Source organism: Sorex araneus, chromosome 11 (genome assembly GCF_027595985.1).
Source record: "Sorex araneus isolate mSorAra2 chromosome 11, mSorAra2.pri, whole genome shotgun sequence".
Taxonomy (NCBI): Eukaryota; Metazoa; Chordata; class Mammalia; order Eulipotyphla; family Soricidae; genus Sorex; species Sorex araneus.
In genome coordinates, this window is record NC_073312.1 from 19,544,041 (window position 1) to 19,567,550 (window position 23,510).

Here is a 23,510-nt window from a genome sequence, read left to right on the forward strand (position 1 = left end):
GTACCTTTGGGATGAAATTGAGAGGCTTTCTTTGAGGTCATTATGCTAAGTGCAATAAAATTGAATGGCAATTGCCAGATAGTTTCCCTCAAATATAAAGTATGAGTAACAAAATAAACTGACAGGAAAGTTAAATCAATGAAATTAGCTCTAGACAGTGAAATATAAGCTGGTGATCAGAGTAATCAAGACTTGCGTGGGGTCAGATTATGGGATGGCCTTAGAACTTCACAGGTGGTTATGGTAGTCTTGTGTGCATTTAAAGTTATAAAGCAGAAACTGTGAAATTTTATGCATTTAGTAACCAAAGATAAATTCACTTTGAAAAAGGAGAAATCAAAAGGAAAAAAAGGGGTAATAGTTTTCAAGAAACTTAAAATCTAGTCAGGAAGGTCCAATTAATTCATTCTTCCATTTTTCTTTTTCTCTTTACGTTTCTTCATAAAATTTGATGTCCTTTATTTATTTATATATCTCATTGTTACTGAGGAAACATGGGTACAGTAGTGTTCATGTTTATGCAATTGATAGTGCATTATACAATCACCAAAGCACCAAAGACTTTTCCATTCTTTTTTAATTGCATTTATTTATTCATTTATTTTTGGGGTCCTTCTAAAAGGTCTTCGGCGGGGTCCTGGGGCCATTCCTGTAAATTCTCAACCAATTATACCAAATAGTACAATGCAAGGACTGGCAGATGCTGCAGTTTGGCTCAGGTCCAGTGGCACTGTGAACCATCTGGGCCACACTGGAAGTGCTCTGGGCCGTGAGGAGCTTCCAAGTCCATGCCTAGCCATGATCTGGGGCCTCCTGAGTCACATCTGGTTATCACTGAAGAACCGTGCAGTGCTGGAGATTGAACCTGAGTAGAATGAAACAAGGCTTTACACCTCTGCTCGCATTCTGGTTTCCATAAGTTCTTATGTTTCGAAAAATAATCCCATTTGTTTTACTGCTCCGCCTCCTGAATCTGCAGGGACAGTTGTGCTACTTTTGTACCTTTACTATGCTCCAGTCATACTCACCCTCAGGGTACGGGAACCAAGCTTAAGTGCATTTCCTGTCACCTCGCCACCTCTACCTTCAACCAAGAGGCATCCCTTATGATACCTCAACTTTCTGGGTCATTTTTCCTTTATCTTCAAGAACAGAGCACATTTATAGTTAAAAAGCTCTATAGAATAGTCCAATCAAATCTAATAAATCTGACTTTCTTCCTTCATTGTGTCCCATGTCTATATTTTTTCAGTTCCGACTGGCAGTGTTTCTGTTCTGGTGGCTGATTATGTCCATGGTTTCATAGCTATATTGATATCCTCAAATTTTTCTTCTCAGACACGCCCTTAGAGTTCTTTCCAGAATAAGCTTTCTTGTATTTTGGACCGCGGATAGTCTGAAGATTTTCCAAATCTTTAAGTTCTGACTCCAGTTTACTTAACAGTTCCTCAATATATTTCTCTCTTCTCAATCTGTACCATAAAAAGATAGGAGGAACAAGGCTACTTTGTGAACATTTTGCTTACAGATCTCCTCAATTATTATATCCAATTTCATCTCTCATAAATTATCTCTTCCACATAATATTAGAATGCAAATTAACCAATCTTTCTTGCTTTGACACAAAGAAAGCATTTTCTCATTGACCAGAGACCTGCCCCCCACATGTCCAATTTTTCATCGAAATGATGTTAGCTCTTCAGTTTCTACAAATGTACTCGTCCATGACCACTTAGGCAGATATTCTAAGTAGGTATTCATAATCCTTTAAGTATTCTTAGAGGCTAATTTCTCTCAGGTTTCCTATCATGAGTTCCTTTTTAATAGAATCAGGCTTAACATCTCTATTATTAAATATAGACCACAAAACCCTCTAACCCCTACCCTTCCCAAGATCCAAAGATGTTTCCTTATTTGTGGTAATTTGGTGCAGTGATATTCCACTTCTCAGTAGCACACATTATTCTAGTTGGATTGGATTGGTCTATCAAACTACTGCAGCCTTGGTGGCTTATAAAGGATATATTTATTTCTGGGGGGATGGTGCAGCCCTCAGAGGGGGTGGGTTGAGTTTCCTTCCCCGCCCCAAGCAGAGCCCCCACAGCCAAGGACCTTCGGAACCAGCCACAGCCATGTTCAAGGCCCCTCTCCACACGTTTGACGAGCCTCATGCATGAAGGAACCCAGCAGAGGAACCCAGGTATGTGGGACCCAGGGCTGAGATCTTCAAGCCTACTCAGATCGGGACTGGACATCTCTCCTTGTAAAATCACTCTTCTTCTATTACCCTTTAGACTTAATATGCAGAGATTCTTCTCCAAAGTGCTTAAAACTCCCTGCCCATACCCCAGGTATTCGATTTCTAAGAGAAATATATTTTTATCTTACTTAATTTCAAACACTGCCCTAAAACCCATGTGGGAGTTGAAAGCCAGAGAACTGCATTAGAGAAATCTCTTAAAATGCTAGAGAAACTGCCTGGAAAAGTGAAAGACAGGTCATTTGCAAACAAACTGGCTCAATATCACATAGTGACTTCCTTAAGGAGCGATAGCCTTTACCCTCTATCATAAAGAAACATTTATAACTAAAGGTTCTTGCTGCCCAGACGATTGCTCACCCCCTGTTTCCCAGTGCTCCTGTTCAGGAGTGACTCTAACCTTGTTTCCAGAATCTGGATGCATCTCTTCTTTCTCTGGAAATTCATCTCTGCTGTCACCTTTATCATGTCAGTGTTTCTTCTCTCTTTTTACCTTTGTTGTACCCAGTTCATGACACATTTGCACATCAATGTTTATCTATAAATTATGGAACACTCTTTTTAATTGGGACTAAACCTAGCAGTATCCTGGGACTAGCCTCACTCCAGTGCTGGGATTTACTCCTTCCATGGTTCTGGGGGCCAGGGGGTGCTGTGATTCAAATCCACAAAGCATTCCAGTCCTTTGAGCCATCTCCCCACCCTGCTAAGTACTATTTGGGAAGAAAGGATCATGTTTGTTTGTTTTTCCTATCCACTGTTTGCTGTTATATGTGTGTAAAATGACCCCAGAAAATAAATACATAAAGGACTTAGCACAGCAATAGGAGGTGAATGGATCCCATCTTTTCTCTGGTTGGTGCTAATTGCAATCAATTCTTATACTTTGAATGGTGGTCTTTTCTCTGAAAGCCTGATTAGCAAAGCCCTTGTAATCAAATGATGTGTATTTTCATCTTTACAAATACTTTACACATGGTTGTGTATGAATTCTAATTAGTGTTTCTGTTAAGTAAAATAAAAATATATTCCCTCCCTCTGCCTTTAGGAGCAGAGAGAAATAATCTTCATCCAAGCCCCCACATTATGATAAACACTATTCACATTTATTTAATCTTTATCTTATGAAATATACATTTCATTATCATCATTACAGATAAGGACCTACAAGATGATGCGATTAAGGAATTGGGCCAAGGTCATATGGTGGGAAGCTGGTATAGCCAGATTTCAAAATGAGGTAGCTCGGTCCCCAAGATGATGTTCTTTCTAGGCAAGGTCTCTGAACCCTGGAAAGTCATGCTATTTGGTGGGTGAGTCAAAAGATAACCTGAAACACTTTTGACCATTATGCCTACATGTATACCTTTTCAACTGGACCTGGTAAGTAACCTCTGTGGAGTCATTGAACTTGCTTACTTTTTCCAGAGAAGATAGGAAAACTTGTAAATTGCATCATGTATGTGACTATTCATAAAAAACATTCTCATCGTTTTCTATACCTATAGTTTTGACCCTAAGGTTTTAGGTTAAGAGAAAAGATGCTAAGCAAAGAAATTTCTATCGGGATTATTCCTGGAAACCAGTTGCTTCAAACTACATAGAAACTGTGGGGCTATCTGGAGTTTTTTTCCAGAAAATTAGATTAGAATAAATTCCCTTTAATAATTTTGGTTCAAAACTTGAACTGTTGGGGTAAAAGTGAATTAGGAGAACTGTTTTATGGCTAAATCAAATTGTGAAGTAACCCTAGGTAATAATATATCATTTTTAATATATCATTTTTATACAGAAAAAATGATGATGTCTTCATAGCTTTTCCTTATCACCTAACACACTTGGAAAACATTTTATTTTGGTGAAAATAATAATTCAGTCCTAGAATAAAACAATAATAATTTTAACATGATTCTGAAATTGTATCACTTATGCAAAATTCAGGGAAAATTTTGCTAGTTTACTTAATAAAAATAGATCTGGAGTTGCCTTAACAATTATGTTGTCGAGACATAATGGATGAGAAACTAGAAATAGAGCTATCTGAGTAGTCATTACATAATTTTTGTGGCTGATTCATATACAGATGATGAAGAATTGGTTCATCACTGAGTATTTGCCAGTCTTGTGTCTATCTTATGCTGTGAGAACTGTATTATATAATATTGAGGGAAATTAAGAAATGCAACTTCATGCTAAATGTGTTTGAATGTGATACACATTCATGGTTCTTCCCACAGTGCTGTACCAGAATGTAAATGACTTCCCAGTCCACATCTTTTGCAAGTCTCATAGGTTGAAACTTACTCCCAATTCCAGTCTGTGTGCTAAGAATTGTATATCCCTTGTTTCAACTAGTCCTCAAGTCAGTGCTGTGAAATAACTTCTTATTTTTAAAACTATACGTGATGGGGAAAATTCATCTATTTAAGTAGAAAAATAAATTATATTGACTTGTGCCTACTGAATCTATTGAATTTAGTAGATATGGATGTTTTTTGAAGTCATCAAATTGTTGCTCTCTCATCTTTGAGCTCTGCTCTCCCCTGTCTGGGTTTCTCTCAGGCAGTCTATAGGCTTCCAGTGGCCTCAGGCAGCTAAAATCTTGGCAGATTCATTCCAATGGCAAATAGTTTTGTTGTTCCAACAAAACTCCTCTGACTAAAACTTATGGGTCCCAATTGAGTGACATGTCTACATGTAGACCTGGGGGGGAAATCAATTTCAATAAACTATATAGACAGAAAACAAGAAATTATGGCACCCCAGAGTCTGGGTAGCATTTGTCGGCAAGAAGTTTCACAAAAAGACTCAGCAAGAGGTTCCCATTGCTGGTATCACTGTATCACTGTCATCCCCTTGTTCATCGACTGGCTTGAGCGGGCACCAGTAATTCTCCATTCATCCCTCTCACGTGCTAGTGGTGTAGCCCGATGGCATATTGGGGGCTCTTTCTGGTTCAGGGGAATGAGGACCATCGTTGTTACTGTTTTTGGCATATCGAGTATGCCACAGGTAGCTTTCCAAACTCTGCCATGTGAACAGGATATTCTCAGTAGCTTGCCGGGCTCTCCAAGAGGGACGGAAGCTTTGAAGGCAGCCTCTAATCGCCTTTGCAGGTGTTCCCAGTCTACCAAATGTAAGCTTTTGGTCAACTCTCATGTTGTAACGATCTGTACACTGACAAACACACACCTGCCTGTGTCTCTGGGCTGTACCTGGGACATCTGCAGCCTCAGGTTGATCTTGAAGTTGATGAAGTGTGCCCGGAATTTGTTGAGCAGCTGGCAGAGCGGGACCCTGTGCCAGGACGAACACCTGCACCAAGTCCCAGGTCACCTGGTGGTTGGCTGACAGCACCCCACAGTGGAGGAGCCACTGTGTGCACTGCTGCCACAGTTCTATGCCCGATGGCACTGCAACTTGGCCTGGCCAGGGCAGACAGAGATGCTGCGGCTGCCACCATGGTTTCTCTGTGCCCCACCAATGCCATTCTGTCCGAATCTTGCAAAACAGCCGGCGATGTCCATCAGGAATCATGCGTAGAGTTCCACCAGGGATCAAGTGTAGCATTCCATGCCTGGCATGCTGAGCCACATGATGTCTAAGGTGAGATGGTGAGCCGGGTTCGGGAGAGCGCAAAGGGTTCAGGCAGTGTCAGCGCCATCTTGCCTCCAATCAAATATGGTGTGGTAGTTATGGAAAATGAGTGGGGAGTGGCTTATGATGTGTCTAATATGTTTAGGAATGTGTTTACTCATACTAGAAGCTCAACGTGAGTGTGTGGAAAGCAGCCTGGAGCGTGGTGGCGGTTGGATTGTGGAGGTCGGCTGCCAGGTTTGGGTCCCTTTGGGGCACCCCAGGTGAAAACAGCCTGGCGAGGAGTCTGATGGCATGGTTATGGGGCCTCATTTTATGCTCCCTTCTGGGAGAAGCAGCTGGCTTTGATTTTTGCCCTCTCACTCAGTGATAGCCACTCTAGAATTCTTGCACCTTTTTGATTGTTTTTCTTCAGGGGGCATACCGGGAGGCTTATCCTGGTGTCGTGTTTGGTGGTCACTCCCAGAGACCATGTACTTTAAAGATTGACCTGGGCCTCCCATGTGCAAAACGCACACCAGCCAATTGACCTACCTTCCCAACCCGGACTTCCTTGCATTAAAATATATGTATATATATATATATATATATATATATATGTACATATACATATATATACATATATATTTATTTATTCTTAAACACTTTTGTTTTAAAGCTACTATGAGTGAACATTGTTTTAAAATTGTTTTGCTAGTATGTACAAATAAAATTTTATACTGTTCTTTTATTGTGCAGCCGCACTAAATGTGATTATTAGTTGTAATTGTTTTAGAGGTTTCCCAGGATTTTTTATAGAAGCCATCATGTGTTTGAATAGACAATGTACCTAAAACATTAGAAGAGGAAAAATAATAATAATTTGGATTGAATAAAAACTAGAAATTTTGATCTTAAAAATACCATTTAGTGGGTGAAGTGATGGCACAATAGGTAGGGCGTTTGTCTTGCATGCAGCCGACCCAGGTTCAATTCCCAGCATCCCATATGGTCCCCTGAGCACCACCAAGAGCAATTCCTTAGTACATGAGCCAGGAGTAACTCCTGTGCAATGCCGGTGTGACCCAAAAAGCAAAATTAAATAAATAAATAAATAAATAAATAAATAAATAAATAAATAAATAAATAACCCATTTAGGGGCCTGAAGATGGTTATAGCAGCTGGGGCATATGCCTGGCAGGAGTCCAACCCACATTCAGTACTCAGCACCATGTGGTCCCCTGTAATCATGCAGTCCCCAGAGGCACTGCTTTAACATGGCATCCATACCCCCGGTGACCCTGATAGTATCTCATCTCCAGACATTGAACCACCCCTGTTTGGTAGAGAATTGCCTGAGGCATCCTCTGGTGAGCATCACTTCGGAATCCCCCAGGGTAAGATGAAGACACCATCCTAAAGGCCAGGGAGATAGATCCGAGGGCTGCAGCCCCAGCCCCAGTGTGTGGTTATTGATCCCTCGTCCTGCAGTCCCCTTACTGTCACCAGAGTGGTACCTTAGCTGGGAGATGCCCCTGAGCAGCATCAGCTGTGGTCCCCAAACTAAATAAAATTTAAATTTTAATTTGAAAATTTGAAAGCTTTCCACACACTTGGGCCAAGTCTCACACATGAGTGAAGTCCCACAGAATCCCTTTAATGTGGAACTTTGTGACCTTGGACTCTGGGCTCAACAGGACCCAGGATCAGAGATCCTTTGCCTGCTTCCCCCAGTCTCTGGCGCCCCAGGGGTCACACCCATAAGCCACCTCCTGCCGGCACCAGATAATCTCCTCATTGGCCACTGTCCAGAACTCATGGCTGCTTCTCCCATTGCTGGTAAATGTTTTGATTCCTATTATTTGTTTACTAAATAAGAAGATACAAAAGAAAACGTAAACTTGGAATGGTAAAATGGTTTTTCCTTCCTGTCACTTATTGGGAGTTTGTGGTGATGGAATTTAAACCCAGGTCTATCTGCTGAAGCAGCCTATGCTATTAAGGACCACACTACACTCTCCTGGTAAATGTTCACGCCCAATAGAAATCTGGCTAGAGCTCCAGTTCTCTTGAACATCTCTGAGGACTCCATTCCACAAAGCTCATTTGAGTCCAGATCTGCTATGTTAACAGATATTTCCTGCTGGCTCCTTTCACTGAGCCCTACACTCTCATTCAAGTCACAGATGTCTATATATCTGGCATTTGTCCCTCCCTCGCTCTTTTACATCTAATTTAAAGTGTGCAAGGAAGATAGATAAACTTTTGCTAACATATCTGTCATTTAGTAGGAAAAAAAACTCCAGGATTTAAAAATAGCTACTTTAGGGGGTGGAGTGATAGCATAGCGGGTAGGGCGTTTGCCTTGCTCATGGCCAACCCGGGTTCCCAGCATCCCATATGGTCCTCTGAGCATTGCCAGGAGTAATTCCTGAGTGCAAAGCCAGGAGTAACCCCAGTGCATCGCCGGGTGTGACCCAAAAATAAAAAAAAATAAAGAAATAAATAAAAACAGCTACTTTCTTTGACACTCATTTCACCAACTCTCATGCTACAAGTCCTTCTTAAATATTGGTGTTGACCCAGTTTTCAAGTTGCTTCTCTATACTATCATTAACTTGAAAACTCTGGTGATGTTTTATACATCACAAATCACTGTGACCTTCCTTCTCCTCCCCTTCCTGCATAGCCATTCACCACAGTATCTTGAAGACATGCAGCCATTTACATCCCAGGGACTTAGAGAATGTGGCTTGGATCGTCTCACTGTTTTCTACCCTGTCTTTAATGAATTCAATAAAAAAAAAATGCTGGCTCTTTGCACTCTTCCTTTTTCATTTCTCACAAACCAAAAATAAATTAGAATGTAATGATTAAATTTTTTTTTTTAAAAAAAGGGGCTGGAGCGATAGCACAGTGGGTAGTGCATTTGTCTTGCACGTGGCCGACCCGGGTTCGATTCCCAGCATCCGATATGGTCCCCTAAGCACCACCAGGAGTAATTCCTAAGTGCATGAGCGAGGAATAACCCCTGTGCATCACTGGGTGTGATCCAAAAAGAAAAAAAAATTAAAAAAAAACAATAAATGTCTTACACTAGAGAGGTAGTACACTTTCATTTGACCAACCTTGGTTTGATCCCAGACATAAGATTATTCCCTTGAAGACTTCCAGGAGGAACCCCTGGTCATGAAACATGGAATAGCCTCTTAATACCACTGGGAATAAGGATATGGCCTCCCCGCAGTAAGCCACTATGTATCAAGATAACAAATTCTATTATGAAGTGAAGTTTCCTTTGTTTGATAGTGTGTGAGCATTTTTTGGGGGGAATGGGGATTCAGAGGCCATACCTGGAGGTTCTGAGTGATCTTTTCGATGCTCAGGGATTACTCCCAGTTGTTCATGAACCATGCAGTGTCAGAAACCAAACCCAAGCAATGTATGTGGTCTGGTCCTCTGAGTCATGTATCCAACCCTTTTTAAATGAACTGTATCATTTTTCCCTCAAAACGATTAAAAAGGCCATTTTTTTCTGAAAAGAACTTCTAAATTAACACTCTTCTTTGCTTCCAATTTATTTTAGAAAGCACTAGAACATGCCACCATTCTGAAATAGCTTTTCTTTCAGATTCCCATGTCCCTAAACCCCCTGTGATCCAGCTGTAACACTTGAAAGTTCTAGTTCATTCCATAAACTTAAGCATGCCCACTTCCTCTTCCATTTCTCCTAGCATTGCATCGGTCCAGTTTCCTTTTCTCACACTGGGAATAATGAAAAAAGCTCACCATTTATCTCCCCATGTCATACTTTTGCCTAAGGAATATCTTAAGTATGTCTCTAATTAAATATTTGCCTCATTCCTTATTACGTATAAAATTGGAAATAGAACTATACCTAGGTTCATGCCATTCTGGGGTAGAACGTACACTTTCCAACTTATACCTCATAGTTCCAATTCTGTGTGCTAAAGTCCACATGATCAGGTGATTCACTTACTAAGTTGTCCATTGACCAGTATCAATTCTTATTTCTGTGGTTTTCTGTGGTTTCATTGTTTCATCTGGGGATAAGTGCTGTTATTTGTTTTAATTATTCTGATTATGTCACAATAATCTGATTATGTCACAGATGAGATTTAGAGGACCATAATATATGTGTACAAAAGTGTGTATATGTTATTGGTAGAAAAAGTAAGGACTCCAAATCAACATTATCAAAGTTCAAATCCCAACTCTGTACCCGCTAACCTCGCAATCCTGAGCTTCAATATGCCTCTTCAAAAGGCTTATTTTGAATATTTAAATGGCATTCTCATGGTTACTACCAAGAAACATAATACTTATTGTACTTTTCATATATATATAAATATATATCTTGTTATCTATTCATTCTCCTCCCCTCTTCTGTTCAAAGATAAATTTTTAGGTACTAAAATGTACCTAAAGACTGATTTAGTGTTTCTCTTTACCTTGTATATGACAGTAAATGACCAAAATTAATTTGTGTCTCTGCATGCACATAAAAAATACTAAATCCATTGAAACTTATGTGTTTATTTATGCTCACATATGGACACACAGATTGAAATACATTTGAACTTCTTTTGTTAGAGAACCATTATAGATAACCTGATTTTCCTTTCAGCGTTAAAGGTTAGACTTCCAGGCCTTTGTAGTGTTTATTGAAGTGGATGGATTCTAGATAAGTTAAATGGAACACTTCACTATGTTGGAAGCAATTTGTTAACTTTGCAGGTTATCCTTAGATGCAATGAGCACCCTGTAAGCGAAGGAATTGGGGCCACACTGGAGTCACTGCGCCCTTGATTGTTCTCACACACAAGAGTTCCACACGAGATTTCAGATGCTGACAGATCCTTTTCACACTTCAGGATAAACTTCTGAAAGGGATAAGTTAAGAGCCTCAGGGTAAGTTCAGAAAGGGAACCCAGAATCACTGTATCTTGAAAGTATGATATTCCCATCTTATTCACAGCCTCATCCTCCCAGACACTATCATTGGCCTCTAACTCCCTTCTCTATTTTCTGAGCTGTGCTTTGACTAGGATTTGGGGAAAAATAGTATTGGTGGTAAACTACTCCTGAGATCACGTCCTAGGATCCACACTGGGATGTTTTTTTCTACTCATCCCAAGTATATAAGCTGAGAGGATTTCTGTTATACTTTCGAGACCTGATGCCTCATCTGTTTCTTCATCTTTTGATTTTTTTTTTTTAATGATCTGCACAGGAGTGCTATTTTCCAAACTTCTTACTGATACTTTCATCTTCTATTTTTCCAACCGTCTTACACTTTTGTCTTCTTAGTCTCTTGCTATAATTAGCAATCTCCCCTATGTTTTGTTGTTTTTCCCATTGACCTTCATTGCCTCGTTGATCTGAATAATTTCTGTCACCAGAGAATGCCTCTCTGTATCGCAGCAATTGAAAATCAGTCACGTTTTTAAATTTCTGTTAAGGACCCTTATTCTTGCAAAGTACAAGAGATGGCAATGGATTTGTGAAAGAGTCTTCATAATCATGGTTTCCTAATTTAAAATAATTTTTAATTGGCTTATGCTTAGTAATCAGATAATCAGACTTCACTTAGCTTTCAAATTCAAGAGCTGCTCAGTGTGTGATTTCTCTTGCTTATACAATCACTAGCCACCTTCTAATATTACTCTTAAGAAGAAATGATGGGTAGTGTCTAAGAATAAGCACTATAGAATCAAAGTTCATTGTTATAATCTTGTTTTCAATGATCATTGTGATTAGCTATTTTAATGAAGTTCTTTAAGGCTTAAAATATTCATCTGTAAAATTGTCATTATAGTAATATCTTCCTCATATACAGTATCTTTAAGGACTAAACTGAGAATTCAGAGAGACTTGAAACAAATACAATGCATGATTAATAAAGAATTAATTGAAGAAGAGAAGTAATGAAAAGATATTAATGAGTTTCTGAAATGTGGTGGTCTCCTTTTGGTATTTTAATAGATAATTTATAACCTCAATGAAAAAATTGAATATATGCATCAATTTTACTTTTGTTGCTGCCTCAGAATCAGAATAGAAAATCAGCTTACTATTTTCACTTGTATGATCTCAATTATTTGAAAATTCATCTTGTCAATTTATTTTTATCCTGCTGAATAATTTTCACAGATAACTTTCAGCCATGAGAATGGAAAAAATAGAATCTATGCTCTCAAGGTGTCTGTGTCTAGTCCGAAGGCACTGAGAAAGATGTAGCACTGTCGTCCCACTGTTCATCGATTTGCTCAAGTGGGCACCAGTAACGTTTCCATTGTGAGACTTGGCACTGGAGTGATAGCACAGAGGGTAGGGGCATTTGCCTTGCACGCCACCCATCCAGGGTGGAATCCCAGCATCCCATATAGTCTTCTGAGCACCGCCAGGGTAATTCCTTAGTGTATGAGCCAGGAGTAACCCCTGTGCATAGCCGGGTGTGACCCAAAAAGCAAAACAAACAAACAAAAAAAACTCCATTGTGAGACTTGTTGTTACTGTTTTTGGCATATTGAGTATGCCACGGGTAGCTTGCCAGGCTCTGCTGTGCAGGCGGGATACTGTTGGTAGCTTGCCGGGCTCTCTGAGAGGGATGGAGGAATTGTACCCTGGTCGGCTATGTGCAAGGTAAATGCCCTACCCACTGTGCTATCACTCCAGCCCATAATATCAACTGAAAATATGCCAAATGTGACCATTTAGGAATAAGTTTCAATAGGGTAGGTAGAAATGGACTTGGGTAGAAGAGGACTTGAACTTTATAAGAAGGAGGAAGTTAACTTCATAAGAATTGGTAAATTCACTTTATTTTTTTTCTTTTTGGGCCACACCCAAATGATGTTCAGGGGTTACTCCTGACTCTGCACTCAGAAATTACCCTTGGCGGTGTTCGGGAGACCATATGGGATGCTGGGAATCAAAGCCGAGTCGGTCGAGAGCAAGGCAAATAAATCCCCTATCCGCTGTGCTATTGCTCCAGCCCCTATTTAAAAAAAAATAATTTATTTTAGTCACTAATTTTATGTTCCAATACTATATCCAACCACCAGAATGTCTGTTTTCCTCCACCATTGTCTTCACTTCCCTACCCACTTCAACACTCACTGTACCCCCAACACACAAGCACACACACACACACACACACACACACACACACACACACACACACACACACACACACACCTCATTGCCATGATAAGTTCAGTTCCATAGCCCAGTTCTCAGATTCTATTGATTTGGTCTTTTAGCTATTCCTCTACTATGTTTCTTTATATCCCACATGTGAGAGCAATCACTATTAATTTTTTTAATCCATCTAAATATTTTAGGTCTAATTTTTCATCTCTATATTAGAAGGAAAACAAACTTATACAGTTGCATGTTTGTCTGGTCCCAAAATTAGTCATATCAACAAGTCCCTTCACTAAATGTAAGCGTGCACTCTTTCAACTCCTGGTATAAAAGGAGATTCTGAAGGAGACAAGACATATTAAAGTTGAAGTAGTATCATATTGGGCTGGAAAGTTAGTACAGGTTTAGTTAGTACAGGGAGAATTAGTACAGAGTTAGTTTGGGTGCTTACATTACACATAGCCTACTCAGGTCTGATCTGCAGCATCACTGAGAAAGATATCATGATAAAAAGTTTGTGGAAGGATTCTGGAGGGTGATCCCTCTGTGAATGAGCACTAAACATCAGCCTTGGGTTATAAGGTCACAGGGTGACAGTATGAAAGAAAATATGACGTGGAAGTGGGATCAGAAAAGAAGAAAAAGCTGGAATCTACTAGCATGTCTGCACTGCTTCTCACCACCTTGAATCTAAACAACCCTCAGAGTGAAATAGTGCCTCAGCTCTCCCACCTCCCAAATCTCACACTCATTTCCTTGGTTTCTAATTTGAAACCACATAAACCCTGGATAATATCATTGTAACTTGACCCAATTTACATAGTACAAAATCTCCACAGTCTTCTCCTTAGTAGCTTGACACCTGTACATACTTTTAAGCTATCTGTGACGCCCATATTATAGCAAAAACTTATGCTTCTACTGAGTGTGATGGGTATTCCTCCCATATCACTTAGAACATATCTCCCCAAACGAGAAAATTTGGCATATGTCACATTATCTATCTTTAATATTTTTTCTGAGTGATATTTTCCTTTTCTCTATACTAGACTCAAAATACTGAGATGCAAATTCTTATCCTATTTGCATATCTTATATAAATTTAGAGAAGAGGGAGAGAAGAATAAAAGGAAGTATGTACCACACAGGTCACTGTCACTATCATCCCATTGCTCATCGATTTGCTCAAGCGGGCCCCAGTAACATCTCCATGTGAGACTTGTTAGTGTTTTTGGCATGTTGAATACGCCACGGGTAGCTTGCCAGGCTCTGACGTGTGGGAGAGATACTTTCGGTAGCTTACCCGGCTCTGCGAGAGTGGCAGAGAAATCGAACCCAGTTCGGTTGCATGCAGGGCAAATACCCTACCCACTGTGCTATCGTTCCAGCCCACCACACAGGTATATCAATATAATTTTATGGCTGGAGGATTCTCTAAGTAATGGTTACTAAGATAGGTAAAATGATAGGTCTTGATGAAAAGAAATTAACTGAAGATCTGGGATAGAGAAATAAGAAAAATTCCTAAAACAGTGCCTGATATATATCATGTATCACCAAATCTAAAATGTTACCTTATAAAGATAAATTCTTATCTTATATAGCTGTCAAAAGATTTTTGACATTTCTACTTACTAGTTCAATGATTCTAAGACATATTATAACAGAAAACAAAGATTCCATTTGGCTGCAACTCAAGGAAGTCAATCAATTGTGGGATGAGATGATTAAAAATGATGAATTGAGAAGGTTCCATGTTAGTGACAAGCTGATGGGTTGGGAGATAGTGGACTTGTGCCTGAGAAAACTGTCTTGTCTGCAGGTACACGGTACACACAAAGCAGTTAAAATAGGAAAAGAATTAGGAAGTAAATTTTTAGAAAGTTCACATTAGAGATTACGTTACAAGCATGGTCAAAAATAGTCCTTTGTGGAATCACAAGGGTTTCTGAGATTCATAAGGGTTCAAGCTACACATTATCTTTCTTTTATATACTTTTGGATGTAAGACAAGATAAGAGAAATATCCTTGATAGTCTATCGGCCTAAGTCCAGCATAGTTTTCTACTTTTAACTCTAAGTTCAGCTCTGACTTCCTTCTGGATCAGTTTTAGTGCTGACTTAAGAGATGCTAAAATGAAAAAAAATTGAAATGGTAAGTTTATGCTCAATAAATAATTGTTCAATGAATAAAATGTGAGGAATTCATTTTGGCAATAGGTAAGCAAAGTACCTTTCTTTATTCAAAGTAAAGTTTAGATAGGACAGGTTTGTCATAACAGATGTGAAGTATTTTGTTAAATGTTGATTTGTACTTCTAGATAGAAGCGTAGAGAAGACTAAGAAACTGACTTCTTTGCTTAAGTGTGAAAGGCGTAGTCTGGAAAGTCCTTAAAACCAATTAGAAAACTAGTAAGATCATGTGGTGTTTTTGCAGCAGAATCTCGGGATTCTTCAAAAGGTTAGAAGATGGTATTGCTTCTAACCTTCTATAACTTGCATGAATTTTTTTCTATAACATTTTAAAGGTCAAAAGAGCCCGTTAGATCGAGAATGAAACTGTCTATCAAGTTCATTCTCCCTCTAAAGAGAGTTAACAAAGGGAATGGCCTTGCCCCTTGTTTTTTATTGTTGGCTTTGGCACTCAAAACATCAACACCCCTCAGCAGAGCAGTTCCATAATTTAGAGCAAACTGTCAAGGATTCTCCAAGCATGGCAAGATGTGCTTGGGGTTGGGGACAGAACCTGCGGCAGCCTTGATGAGATTTATGGTAAAGGGTTTTACATGAGTGCTGGAGTTTAAGGCAGATAAATCCCAGAAGACAAATACTACCAATAATTGAATTACAAAGCCATTATCATGTGCTGAACAGAGCAACTTTATGACTCTATTGTGACAAGATGAAACTTGTTAGAATATTTATGTGCTTAGGATGCTTCTGCCTCACCAACCCAGAGAGAAAACAAGCACTTCTGTGTGCCTCCTAAGAGCAGTATGTTTTTCTCAGTGATTCAGCAGCCAAGGCTAAGAAAATGCCTACAACGGAAGTAGACACAGAACACAGTCACATCAGGCAGGCACAAGACGTGCAGTGCACCTCCCAGTTCAACAGCTTTTAGGCCCAGCATATTTACGTTGTCAGCTGCAATTACAATTCTCCCATTGTAACTGTGATAGCCCTAGCGTAAAGAAAGTCTCCAGATGTCAACGTAGTTTTCTTCTGAACCAATAGAGATCAAGACTTCAGCAATGAGAGCCAATTCCTGTTCTTAAACTTTCTAAAAGAAATGTTAATCAAATATATGACAGTTGGACTTTGACAGTAATTTACTTGCTTTACATGGTTAAATGAAAATGTGACCCATTAACTTCAGGTGAAACAAGGAGTTAAAAATAGCTCACTTTCCTCACTATAGTAACCTTGCTATAATTATGTACACTCATCAAATTTTACCATAGAATTTGTTTCAATAACTTTTTGTTTTGATATTAACTTAGTAGCAGTGTAGCACTGTCATCCCGTTATTCATCGATTTGCTCGAGTGGGTGCCAGTAATGTCTCCATTGTGAGACTTGTTAGTATTTTTGGCATATCGAATATGCCACAGGTAGCTTGCCAGGCTTTGCTGAAATTAATTTAGTATTATAGAAATATTTCAAAGATAGGATGGAGTTACCCAATATTCTTCACTTCACTCAACTTAAAGGATGATATGATATTTAGCCTCAAACTAAACTGGAGACATTATTTGGATTTACCCAGATTTCCAATTAATGTCCCCTTTGTTTCTAATCTGGAGTCTTCACCTACCCTCCCATATTATATTTACTTGCTATCTCTTTTTCTCTCCTCAAATATGCGGTGGTCCTTATCGTTGATGACCTGGACAATTTTAAGTTGTACTAGTCAGGTATTTCATAGAACAGTTCTCAAATTGGATAAATCTGATGTTTTCTCTTGATTTCAATGTTATGGATAGCTGGACAGATTATGACAGAAATCATATACCATCTCTTCACACAAAATACTGGAGTAAAAGATGCCAATACTTTTTACTAACAATGACGTGAACCTTTATTGCATGACTAAGATAATGTTTCTCTATTGCAGAGCTACTGTTTATCTGTTATAAACTCAGTGAGTTTATAACTCTAGAAGTGAGTCACTTACTCCAGTTCACACACACACAAGAGAAGGAAAAATAAGTTTCAACTTTTGGCAGGATAAGTACAAAAAATACTATGAGCATATGTTAAAAATCACCACAATAATTAACAAATATCTTGAGAAATATTTGAGGTTAATATATTTCACGGACTAATTTTAGTATTCATCAGTCTTGCCTGCAAGATCTCCCATGTGGTGTCTAATGGAAACATTCTACTTTGATTACTTTTATATATTTAATAATTAGAATTCTTATATAAAGAATGATTGCCCTCTTCTTGACTATTTATATATTCTGTATCTAGTTATTCAGCCAAATAAAGGTACCAGGAAATGTGGTAAATAAATTCAACCCTCGATTATAAATATATTTTAAATTTCATTCTTACCTTGCATCATCATTGTACACTGACTCCAAACTGGTGACTAAATAATACCTGCTAATTATTACTGTACCATTCACCTATTATCTGTTATCTGTTAACACAACTGAGATCTCTCTGCCTAATGGTGTTCTTTTTAAAGGAACAGTTTGGAGTCTGGTCTGGGATAAAGACTTTAGAATAAAATGCATTTTCTCATTGACCCATTTGTATAATTGTTCACAGGAAAAAAATTCACCTATTAGTTATGGGTTCTCTCCTTGTTCAGTTGGATGTCTCACACACTCACCATTAACAGGATGACTAGAGATTGCTCTTCATTACATACTCATTCACACTCATGTAGGCAGGTGCCTATGTGGACTTTGTCTCTGCTTCTGTCTCTCTTTGTCTCTTTTGCTCTCCCTCTGCCTTTCCCTGACCCTCCTCTATCTGAACAATATAGAAATAAAGTTCAACTTTCTCCTCCAAATAAAGTAAGCTTTTATTTATTTATCTACTTATTTATTTATTTATTTTGCTTTTTGGGTCACACCCAGTGATGCACTCAGGAATTACCCCTGGCCATGTTCAGGGGACCCTATAGGATGCTGGGAATCAAACCTGGGTCGGCCGCGTGCAAGGCAAATGCCCTATCCACTGTGCTATCACTCCAGCCCCAAAAGTAAGCTTCTGTTAAGGAAGCTGATATCTGGGTTTTAATAGTGGTTTTAATTCCCAAAACAAATAATCCAAATTAATCATCATTTAATTGGAAAAGAACATGAAATATAGCATGGGAAATGGATAAATATCTCAAAGAATTTTAAAACTCATAAATAAAATAATCTCTATAGATATAATACCAGAAGTTGATCAGAGATTTATGAAAGAAGAAAAATAAGTAAATTAACATAAGAATATATAATCTTGTGCATATGCTGCCTGAGCTCATGTGCTGCTTGCACCCACGTGGCCAAGCACATGTGTCGCCCGAGCACATGTGTCGCCCGCATCTCCCCTCTTGAGATGTGTACTTTCATGCTTTCATATTTTTGTGTCTAAAGCTTGGTAATGTGTAGGGGCTTCCTCCACCCTTGGAGAAGCCCGCATTCTCTCTTGAGCGCATTACTCTTACTATTCTCTCTCCCATTTATCCTTTCCTCCTTCCCTCAGAAACCTCTAAATAAAATCTATTTACTTCAAAAAAAAAAGAATATATAATCTCACAAATAAGAAGTAAAACATTTTAAATGCAGACAACGAATCATGTGTATAAATGTTCAGAAAAGAATTTTTCCTTGATGACAGTTTGAAAAAGAGAAATTCATAAGTGCCGTAACTAGGAGTGTCATTTGTATAAACTTTCTGAAGGCCATTTGGACAGTACACTGTGAGTCTTAAATGACTGTTTTCTTTGTGTCAGGAAAATGTTGTCTACCTCTTAAAAAGTAGGAAAAATTAGTGGCATGAAAATGTTTGCCTACAAAAGTAATCAACACTACCATCAATAGGCACTGTTATTATTTTATGATGAGAACATTACTTTATAGAACAGTGGAGTTTGATATTATATTAAGTTACTCTATGTTATACCAAGAGAATGGTGCAAGAATTGTTTTAGAACAAAAAAGAATCTTTAACATAGAACAAGACTGAAAAATCAACAAAACAGTGTTAAAAGTAGTTACATCTGGAGGAAAGTTTGGGGACTGTTTTATTTTTTGTTCTATAATTTGATATGCTTTTTATCATATTTTCTTTAGGGTTCTTTTTTTCTTATTTGGGAACCATACTCAATGGTGTTTAGAGCTTCTTCTGGCTTGGTGCTTGCACGGATGACCTGGGTTCAATCCCTGGCATCACATATGTTCCCCCAAGCTTGCTAGGAGTGATGCTCTCTCTCTCTCTCTCTATATATATATATGTATATACATACATATATATATATAATCACTGTATCACTGTCATCACATTTTCATCGATTTGCTGGAGCGGGCACCAGTAACATCTCCATTTGTCCTAGCCCTAAGATTTTAGCAGCCTTCTTTACTCATACTTCCCAACGGTGCCACATTAGAGGCTCTTTCAGGGTCAGGGGAATGAGGTCCATCATTGTTACTGTTTTTGGCATATTGAATACCCTATGGGGAGCTTACCAGGCTCTGCCATGTGGGTAGGATACTCTCCATGGCTTGCCGAACTAGACAATAAGAGACAAGGAGCTGTGTTTCGTGCTCTCTGGATGTCAGTCATTGATGGGATTACATGGTGCTGGGGGCAGTTTGTGGGTGTGACTGCCTAGTTACTGGATGATGGGGGATCTGGGTGGAGGAGGCCCAGTCCCAATCTGAGCAGGCTTGGAGATCTCATCCCCAGGTCCTGCACACCTGGGTTCTCCTGCCAGTTCCTTCATGCATGTGGCTCGTCTAAGTGTATGGAGAGTGACCTTGAGCATGGATGTGGCTCGGTTCCAGTGGTCTTCGGTTGCTGGGGCTCTGCTTGGGACGGGGAGGAAAACTCAACCTGCAGTCCTCCGAATGGCCTGGTGAAGACAGCTATGCTCAGGGGCAGCAGACTCTGTTTCAGTCATACAATGATCAAATGCCCATCCCTCCACCAGTGCACATTCTCCACCATCAGTGTCCCCAGTATACCCTCCCCTTTCCAACCCTCCCCCTGCCTCTATGGCAGACAATTTCCCACATACTCTCTCTCAACTTTGGGGAATTCTGGTTTGCAATACAGATGAGAGGCCGCCACATTAGGTCCTTTATCTACTTTCAGCACACATCTCTCATCTTCCACCCCCAATGATTCCTCCAACCATCATTGTCAGGGGAACCCTTATGTCGTGATGGGGATTGAACCCACAGCAGCCAAGAGATAAGTAGGTGATTGGCAAATATATTAGGATATGCTAAAAAGTTACTACTTTTCCTTTTGTGAAACAATAGGAAAAGTAGTAACTTTTTAGCATATCCTAATATAGAGTTGGACCATGGGGGCGGGGGGGTGCCTGCTCTTCCAGAAGGTGGAACCTTCCAGAAAAGGCTAGTAGACCAGAAAGCTCATTTTCACAGAAATAGATCCTGAAACAACCTCGGAACTGAAACCTCAAAACCTCGGAGGTGATGGACACACAGTGTACCTTCAACCGGGTCTAGGAGGAGCCTGGCATTCAGGGCTGCGTTCCACAGGTGGAAAGCTGAATGTTACTTAAATATATTTAAGTAACTTAAATAAATTATATATTTATAATTTATAATAAAAAAGTCCTGTGGCTGACTGTGTATCTTTAGGAAGAATTATAATTTCTTACTCATTTTGAATTTACCTGGAGTCATTCAAACTTGGTATCCTGATATTTGAGGACAAAACCAAAATGATAACTCATCTGTTTCAAATATCTAGAACTAATAACCGTTCTAAAGTTGCATATACTAATCCCCACACAGCATATTTTCTTTGACTTCTCCAATAAAGCATCACAGACTGGAATGACTTAGAAACAATAGAAATCTATCTTTTATAGTTATGGAGTCTGAAGCTCAAAATTGGAATGTCAGTATTATTAGATTCTGTTGAAGGGCTATTTCAACTACCTCTTGATTTTCTTCTATGCGGTTCTTCATGGTCTAAATTACAAGAGAGCTAGTTACCTTATAAAATCGGCCAAAATCTAGTGGAGTTGTCGCCACTTTTATAAGGATGCTAACCCTATTCTGCTCTTGTGACCTAATCTTTTTCTAAAGATATTATGAATTATTTTATTTTACCAAACATCTTTGAAGTTAGGATTTAACATACAAATTTGGGAGGAAGACACATCCAAACCTTAGCAACACATAAACCTGGCATGATGTTGCAATCATTTCTCCTGATCTTTTTAATATAAAATGTACACTAGATAGGGGCTGGAGAAATTTTACAGTGGTTTGGATGTTTGCCTTGCAGGCAATCAACTAAGGTTCAATCCTCAGATACCAAATGGTTCCCTGGCCACCACCAGGAGTAATTCCTGAGTGAGAGCCAAGCATTACTCCTGAACATCATTAGTAGTAACCCCAGATTATCACCTTGTGTGGCCTCCAAACAAAGATACACTTTGTATTTGGAGCTAATGTCATCTTTTCTGACAATCTAGGGGAATAATATTAAAGGGATGCTGTTCTGAGGATCACAGGGGTGAATCAGGAATCCAGGTTTGTAATTTCAACCTTGGGTTATCTGAGTGTTGAGAGCTTGGATAAGTATTAGTTACCCTGAAATCTCCATTCTCTTTTTTGTGATATGAAGGGATTGGACTGATTAATACACATGTCTTCTCTAATGAATCTCTAAATTTAAGCTCTAACCATAATGTCAAGTGCATATACTTATTCTTTAATTCTTCACAACATTCTTATTATTAATTATAATTATTCTCATGCATTTTATGAATGGTATAAAATACTCTAACTAGAAAGCCTAGATTCCAATTTGATTGCATCATTTGTTATGTCAGTAAATGATTTTTCAAAGTAGTATTGTTTTTCTCTTAATCTTATCATTATTTCATTCTGGATCAGTGTCATGTGTGAATTTTTGAGGCTTACAACATATATTCTTATCCAACTTGTTGACATATGACAAAGAAGATCAACAAGGGCACTGCCCCGCAGGCGCTATATAACGTTGATCTCACTCTTAACAATCATTCATGTGACATAGTGTTGTCTTTTAAATGCAGTTAGAGCCCTTTTTAATTCTGCACAGCCTTTAATAAACATTATTATCACCATACAATACTTATAATTGTATATATTTATAATAAAATAAATGCTATTTTCATTACTACTATATTTTAAATAATTACAATTAAATGTATTCCCTGTCTTACATATTGAAATGTAAGTTTTATGAGATGCCAGGAATTTCCTGTTTTGTTTACTGTTAAAACTTAAGCAGCTGGACTTGCTTTTGGCACTTTGTAAGTATTCAGCACATAGTCATTGAATCCATTCATTAAAATATGGAACAATATGTAACAAGCATATTTTGTTATGAGAGTCTCTTGCCTGTGCGCCTGGCTATCTTCCCTGGGGCCCCTCGGAGTTCCTCAGGCTCCAGCTTCCCTCCACGCCCCCAGCAGAGCTCCCGGCTGCTGAAGACCTCCAGAACCTAGCCACAGCCGTGCTCAAGGCCCCTCTTCACATGTTTGGATGAGCCTCACGCATGAAGATGCCAGCAGAGGAACCCAGGTGTGTGAGACCCGGGGCTGAGACCTTCAAGCCTGCTCGGATCGGAACTGGGACTCCTCCGCCCAGATTTCCCATTTCCCAGTAGTTAGGCACAGCCAGGGACTGCCCCCAGCGCTGTGTAATCCCATCCACGGCCAGCATCCAGAGACTTAAAAGCAAGCTCCCGAAAGTGATATCTTATAGCCTATTTCTCCTCTGGAAGATCCTGGCAAACTACCGGGAGTTTCCTGCCTACATGGGAGAGCCTCGAAAGGTCCCCATGGTGTATTAATATGCCAAAACCAGTAACAAGCTGGTCTCATTCTCCTGACCCTAAAAGAGCCTCCAATGCAGCATCGTTGGAAAGGATGAGTGAAGAGAGGCTTCTAAAATCTCAAGGCTATGACGAATGGAGATGTTACTGAGATGACTCGAGAAATTTGATGGTCAACGGAATGATGATGTAACAAAAAATGTAATAAAATTTATGTAACAGAATATTAAACATCTTCCATGGCTACAAAATGTTAAGGCTAATATTGGAATCCAGTTATCACCACCAGCTGATTTAAAGATGTGGCAGAAAATGTTAGAGTTTCTCGGATATATTTTCCTATTATTTTTGCATATTTTCCAGAGCCATATACATAAACCGCTCCATTGCATTTCTTATATTTACAACTAAAAACCCACCTTATATCGGGATGTGTTCTTTATTTCTTTTCCTTACTGGATGTGTTCAAAACCAA

At 39.1% G+C, this 23,510-nt stretch overlaps 1 protein-coding gene across 5 annotated transcripts in view; it reads left to right on the forward strand.

Annotated features, from left to right (window-relative positions):
• Window positions 1-23,510, forward strand: part of SORCS1 (sortilin related VPS10 domain containing receptor 1) — a 580,968-nt gene that overhangs the window by 389,236 nt on the left and 168,222 nt on the right. The gene's annotated exons all lie outside the window — the stretch shown is intronic.